Source organism: Neophocaena asiaeorientalis, unplaced genomic scaffold (genome assembly GCF_003031525.2).
Source record: "Neophocaena asiaeorientalis asiaeorientalis breed wild unplaced genomic scaffold, Neophocaena_asiaeorientalis_V1.1 scaffold704, whole genome shotgun sequence".
Classification (NCBI taxonomy): domain Eukaryota; kingdom Metazoa; phylum Chordata; class Mammalia; order Artiodactyla; family Phocoenidae; genus Neophocaena; species Neophocaena asiaeorientalis.
The window spans coordinates 1,905,892-1,912,914 of NW_020175050.1; the positions used below are offsets into that span (position 1 = coordinate 1,905,892).

The 7,023-nt window shown below is 37.1% G+C and overlaps 1 protein-coding gene across 1 annotated transcript in view; it reads right to left on the reverse strand.

Annotated features, from left to right (window-relative positions):
• The window catches only part of PACRG (parkin coregulated), a gene marked incomplete at its 5' end in the record, with an annotated part of 428,573 nt that overhangs the window by 188,869 nt on the left and 232,681 nt on the right, over positions 1–7,023 (reverse strand). The window lies entirely within an intron of this gene.

Consider the following 7,023-nt stretch of genomic DNA (forward strand, 5'->3'; position numbering starts at 1 on the left):
GCGGCATGTGGGATCTTCCCGGACCGGGGCACGAACCCGTGTCCCCTGTATTGGCAGGCGGACTCTCAACCACTGCGCCACCAGGGAAGCCCAATGGCCACTTTTTAAAACTTTTCGAACTTTAAGCACTTTTTTTAGATTTTAGTTGAACATCTTTTGAACATCTTTGAACATCTTTTGAGCCATGTTTTGGCTCAAAACATCTTTTGAGCCAAATATATCAAGCCATTGTAGCTTCAAAAGGAATAGCTAAATGCTAATAATTTTAATTGCATAATTTCAGAGTCAATTTTATATTATACTTGCCAAGGATTTTCAACCAAGAAATATAACAGTAATTAACTTAGAATTTGTCTTCCAATTACAATCTAAGGGTGTTAAATTTTTAAATGTGTTAGATTGTATCTCACAAGTTTTTATAATGGAAATTCTTGCATTACAAAGCTATCGTTTAACAGGCGTGCTTGGTAGATTATGCGTTGGGCATGGAAATTTTTTATTTGAGAAACTTAGCTATATCAATACTAAAATCATTTTTATTCTAAATTATTATTACCCTGGAATGGTTTTATTTGGAATGAATTATGCTTTCTTTTTAAAATATGGGAAACTAAGAGAAATTTAATAATGCAATCAATTTTCTAGTAAAAGTAGGCAGAAAGTTCTAAGAAAAAGTAGGCTAGTTTTCAGAAACAGGTTCATAGAAGTTCTTCTCTGTAACTCATGGGTAAGGGTAGATAAACGTCACATTTTAGACTACTTCATAGATAGTATAAGAACACTCGTCCTGTGAGTTATTAACAAAATTAGGAGAACACTGTTCTCTGTAATCTACAACTGTGCTTAAATTGAAATATTGATTTGGCCAAATAAATGAAGAATAAATGGCAAGAGCAATTTTAAATCTCTATTCCTATTGTTATTTGGAAGAATTATTGGGGGGACTATGGGATTAGTTAGGATAAAGAGACTGTGAACTGCTCCACCTAAAACAAGTGGTCTTTTCTTAAAGAATTGTGTTTGAAAAACAAAAACATTCTGCAAATTAAATTTATACTTGCTCTATAACTTGTTAAAATTTTTCCAAATCAATGTAATAATCACATGGAAGTCATTATTTTAGCTTTCCCCATCAAGTAATTCTGAAATAAACATCAAACATCACTAGCCAATAAAAAACAATCCAAATTTATCAAGCAAGGAAAATTTATTAAATTATGAGTTTAAAAAATTATTAGGCATCAGCTATATATACAATTTAGTAACTACAGTCCTTAACCTGTCATGTGAACACTGAATTGTTTTACTTTGTCTATAATAATAAATACAGTTAAACTGTTCTTATAATGTCTATTTTTTTCTACTTTCCTAATTTCATTATAACGCTATCATTATTTTGTTCTACTTTCCTTATAAAGAAGACTTAAAGTTCTATTATTTGTTTCGGGTTATAATTTCAAATTTATTGTTCTGAAAAGTAGCTCTTTTTGAGATTAAAAAAATTAAGCTTATTGAAGACTGAAGCCCATAACTGGTTTCACAATGTTAATTTCTCGACTATCCGCATCCTGTAGAAGAGAGTATTGTATAGAAATTGAGCTATATCTATTTTTGCATCCATTAATGTATCGAAAAAAATTCCTTTGATTTTAAAAATGCATGTGCATGTCCATGTTCATGCAGATTCTAGTTGTATAATTTAGCTATACATTTTTGACGGATGTTCCTTTTATAAAGTACCATGTATTCTAAAGTATAGTCTTTGGTATGGCCTCTTCACCCTCTATCATCTTGGTCCATTCCCAAGAAATGGGTAGATACACTGGCCAAGAAATCATAAGCAGGGAAAAAAGACATTCTAACCCTCTTAGAAAACAAAATAAACACATTTTGAATCAAACTAATTTGGTCTTGAATCTTGACTGCTTCTGAATGACCTGGGGTGAAGCACTAAAATACTTCCATTGTTTGTAAACTGGTCTTAATACTTGCTTTATATGCTGGTTGTGAAGATTAGGTTAGAGCAGGTACAGGAAAACCCCAAAGAGAGTGGATGGGGTGTGGTGTTCATTCCATTCATGATAGTTTATTTTTCATGTTCAAGATAGCTGATGCCTCACTTTGCAAGTCGAATTAGACTCAATGTATTTAATTAAGTCACTTTTTAAAAATTTTTACATTTCTGATTCAGGATGCTAATAGTGCATCATAGTTTAATTGGAAACACATTTTCTTTCTCAAGGAGGCATAAAATATAAAATATTTTTAACACTTGATTACATCTTGGATTTAATGAAATATGGTAAAGTGCTTCCACATATTTTTTGAAATGTACTCTAGGGAGTAACTTTCTTCTAGAAAGACCTGGTCCTCAAGGTGATTATACTATGTATACTGCTTTAATCAATAACTGTGAGAAGGAATGCCACTGGATTAAAAATACGTATTTGAACTCCTTCTGGCAAAAAGAGTGAAGTTACATTAGAGGGTTAGTTAATACTCTATGTTTGATGATGCTTTTAATCAGGTGAAATTGCTGCTAGTTTTCTGTGTTCAGAGTTTTTCTCAAGCTATTATTGATCACTACTCCACAATAGAAATTGATGATATGAAAACATTTTTGCTTTATAATGTACATGAATTTGTGGGGAAGATTAGCAACAGCTGCTTTGATCTGACAGCATATAATAATTGTTAAAGTGGATCAATGAAATGTCAATTTATTTCAGTACATTAAATAAAAGAAATCTGTTGGTCAGAACTGCCTCAGAACCCCTATTTCTGGCAAAGCAATTTACATTTTCAGAGTATCTGGCACTCAGGTTTGGAAGTAGGATCTATTGATTTCTGAGGTCTTCGCTGTGACTCATTTCTGTCATATGACCTTGGGCAAATCATTTGATCCAGTTCTTAGCTTCTTCATCTGTAAAGCAACTATAGCAATTCTGAAAACAATACTTCCCCGTCCTTTCTATTGCTGGCCTGTGGGGATTTTAGGTATGTTGATGGAATTACTCAGGAAATGAAATATACCGTCAGTGACAAGGAACATAAGGTAGGAGAGAGAACACCATTGGCTAACGGACTAACTGGCTGCAGATGCTGTTCTTTTATCACTGGCTAATCTTTTGAAAGGCAGGTTGAACTTCTTGACTTTATTCTCCACTTATATATATGAATCATCAAATCCTTAGATAATGTGATTCAACTCTGAGATAACAATAAAACCTTTCAACTCTGTGTCTTGTCACACCCATTCCAAGTTTTGCACATCTGCAGTCTTCTCTGAGTTTTTCACGGGAGTGTAGAGCTGTGCTACCTTTGCAAAGAATTTAAGAAATAGGTTCATTTTGTGTCCTCTTGAACATATACTTCAAGGTTCCAATCATGGCCATCTGGACATCAACTTTTGGGTAACTTCATCCAAAGACACAATTCTAAAGATGTCCCCCATGATTCCTGTCCTCTTGTTATTCAATCAAACACTAGTCTAGGTACTGTACTGCTGTTAGAGACTTTGTAGATGGTCTTAAAATAGGGAGATTATCCAAGATTATCTGTGTGGGCCCTATGTAATCACATGAGCCCTTAAAAGCAGCTGAGATGTGGCAGGGGGGAGTCAGAGAGATTAGAAGTATGAAAAGGATTTGAGCTGCCATTGCTGTCTTCGAAGATGTAGGGGGCCGTGAACCAGGGAAGGTGGGCAGCCTCTAAAAGTTGAGAGCTACCCAATGTTGATAGCCAGCCTGGACATGGGGATTTCAGTCCTACACCCACCTGGAACTGATTTATGCCTGGAAGTAAGATTCTTCTCCAGAATCTCTATAATGAATGCAGGGTAGCTGACACCTTGATTTTAGCCTTATTAGATTTTTATCATATTACCTAGTCAAGCCCATTGGACTTCTGATCTACAGAACTGTGAGGCAGGCAAATGGGCGTTGTCTAAGCAGTTAAATTTGTGGTGGTTTGTTATGGTGGCAAGAGTAAATGAATACACTATCCATCCATCCATCCACCCACCGAATCCAACTACTTAGAAAATATTTATTGAGCTAAGAATGGCCAGGATCTTCTCTTGAGCTGATGATAAAGCACTGACACAGAGATAAAAAGTTGTTGTCTTCATGCAATTTATGTTCAAGTAACAATACCCAGATATTCAAAAAGACCCTAGAGCTCCTAGCTTTGTTTGACCCCATAGGCCTATTTGATTAGAACAAGACTAGACCTATCAGGCATTCCTGATGACGGAGAATGCACCAGATGAAGTATTGTCCACCATGGCCTAAGTCATATGCATTTAGATGGACTCTCAAATCTAGGTGGTTGGTAGTTTCAAGACAATCTCAGATGCTCTTTGCTTGAGTTTATAAACACAACACACATATCATAATGTAGTTCTTAGCAAAGGTTTATCAGAAATTACATATAATGGAGCTCCTAACAAAGATTCAGCAAAAATTGGTCATAGAAATTCTAAGAGACAGCTGATTGACAATATCTGGTGACTATGGTTAACAGCACTGTCTTGTGTTTTTGAAAGTTGCTAACACTATAGATCTTACAAGTTCTCATCACAAGGAAAACAAATTTGTAACTATATGAGATGATGGATGTTAACTAAATTTAATGTGGTAATTATTTCACAATATATACATATATCAAATCAATTTTGTGTACCTTAAACTTATACAATTATATGTCAATTACATCTCAATAAAACTGAAAATCAAAACAAAACAAATCACATTAGTTGAAGTTTGTCCACAGTGGGAGTTTCTCCTTATGATCTCCCCAGGAATGGATATGTGTAGCTAGGACTAAGGAAGCTGATTCCCCCGTTCTTCTACAAGAAGATAATGGTAATGGTGGTAAATCTGAACCTTTATTACATAGCTCACTATTTCATTTGCTCAGAAAATGCATTAAGTCTAAGCAGCACTCTTCTTCCCACTGAAGAGTCTCAACAAGTCTACCATCAAATCTAGGATTTTACTTTTCTAAATCTGTGCCCTCACCTCAGGGCCAAGTTACTAAAGAGTGCAGAAGAAGGGGAGGGTGTATGGTCATAAGGAACCTCAAGTTTGCTTTTTTCTGAGGGTGGAAACCTCCTTTGCTCCTCGGATCTCCCGTGGAGGTACGCATTGATTCAGGGACATGGGGTACGGCTGCAAAGGAGTCTGATGCGTTTGGTAAGTGGAATATAGCTGCATGGCAGCACACTTTCAATCTTCTAAGGATTTTTAGGAGGTTTTGCTGTGCTGGCACGTAGTAAACACTCGATCTTTTTTTTCAGGGAATCAATGAATGATGTACTATGCTGCCCTCCCTTTGGCATCCTCCAAATAACAAGTAAAAACCACATTGTTCTCTATGGCTTTGGGGGTAGCCTAATGCACTTGTCTTTCTGGAGCTAGTGAGACCAGCCTTAAGGGGAGAGCAAGAAGGCCCAGTGTACCATGGCAAGCAATGGAGACAGCTCAGCAGGTGTGTAAGAAAGGTGGACATGTGAGCAGGTTTTAAAAGGCTTGTCATCACACTCATTCCACTGTTGCTTAAAATCCTCACAGAAATTTTTAGACGTTTTAGTTGGTCATCACAAAAATACAAATATTGCACTGCTTCCTTCTGAATATCATCATTCTATATTCACAGATCATAAGGAACATGGAAGGGATAACACATATTCTTCTAGACAGACCTATGTCTCAGCCACCTAGTTAGATGGTTATTTATGATATTTATAACAAATCAACTTACTCACACAAGCACAGATAATAATCAATGATTTGTGGTACAAGACCTACGAACTCCTCAAAACCCTTTATGTGTATAAATAAATATCCAACTTTCTTGGAGGTAAAAACAAAGCTTAAAATAGTGGGAAAATTACTGGGCAATAATCCTGTTATTATGGCCCAATTATTGCTTTTAAATTTTAACTATTATATCATTAATTTGCTTTTTAGTTTGTGATAAAGATAACTTCAAGGCTCAAGAGATAACTTTTAAGAAAAAAATATAGGGCTCATTTGGGGGAAGTAAAGGTAGGATTGTAATAGGTATGCAAAATCTAAAAGTCATTGAAAGGAGAGTCATTTTTTGTTCATTGCCATCTCAAAATGGATATAAATAGGCTCACAAAAAGCTCATATTAAAGTACTGTGTTTTAGGGAAAAGAAAGTAAACTAATCCTGGAAGGATCCAAAGAGAACTTACTCATAACAACACTGCCATCATTACTTTTTTCTTTATACTTGGAACATTAATTCAAGATGTGCATGAGAATATAATACAGAAAGCAGGCAAGCAAAGAAGTATCAATAATATTTGCAGTTTTTCTAAGGAAATATATCTACTGTATTTTTCAATTCCTCCTTCATTGATGGTTAAGCTTATGCTGAGCTATATACATTTCTTCCTGTCAATGTGAAAAGTATAGATTTTTGAGGAGGACAATAAAAATGGAAAGCTGATTTCATACTAAGTGGAAAATGCCTCCTACAGTTTTGTGTTTGGCTCAAGTAAACGGAAGCCAGTGTGGTGTGGGGTTGAGACGGGAACTGTGGGAACATGGGGTGTGAGGCCAGCACTTCAGCAGCGGCGGGACTGAGGGCTTTAGGAGGACCAGTTCCACAACCGGACAGATCAGGCTTTTAAAGAGAGACACGTAGTGAGAAGACAGCGAGATTTCTCTAAAGGGCGCTGTCGCTGTGCTCTGGGCCAACCCCACCCTACCGGAGGTGCCATCTGGAGAGCCCTGGGTGCTCTAAGGTGCCCATGGCACCGTCATGGGCGACACGAGAAGACCCGGGTATTCCTCACAGTTGAGAAGCTGATGGAGCCCGCGAAGCAGGACTGAAGGGCATGGGCTCCAGAATTTCCAGTACGCAGGGTGAGTGAGCGTGTTTTCCGTATGGGAGGGAGCACTGGCGCGGGGTCACCTCCCTGCTGGATGACATGGCTTCCGCGGGGGGGTGGGGGGGGAGGGGCGGGACCCTGAGCACTGGAAGCGGAGGT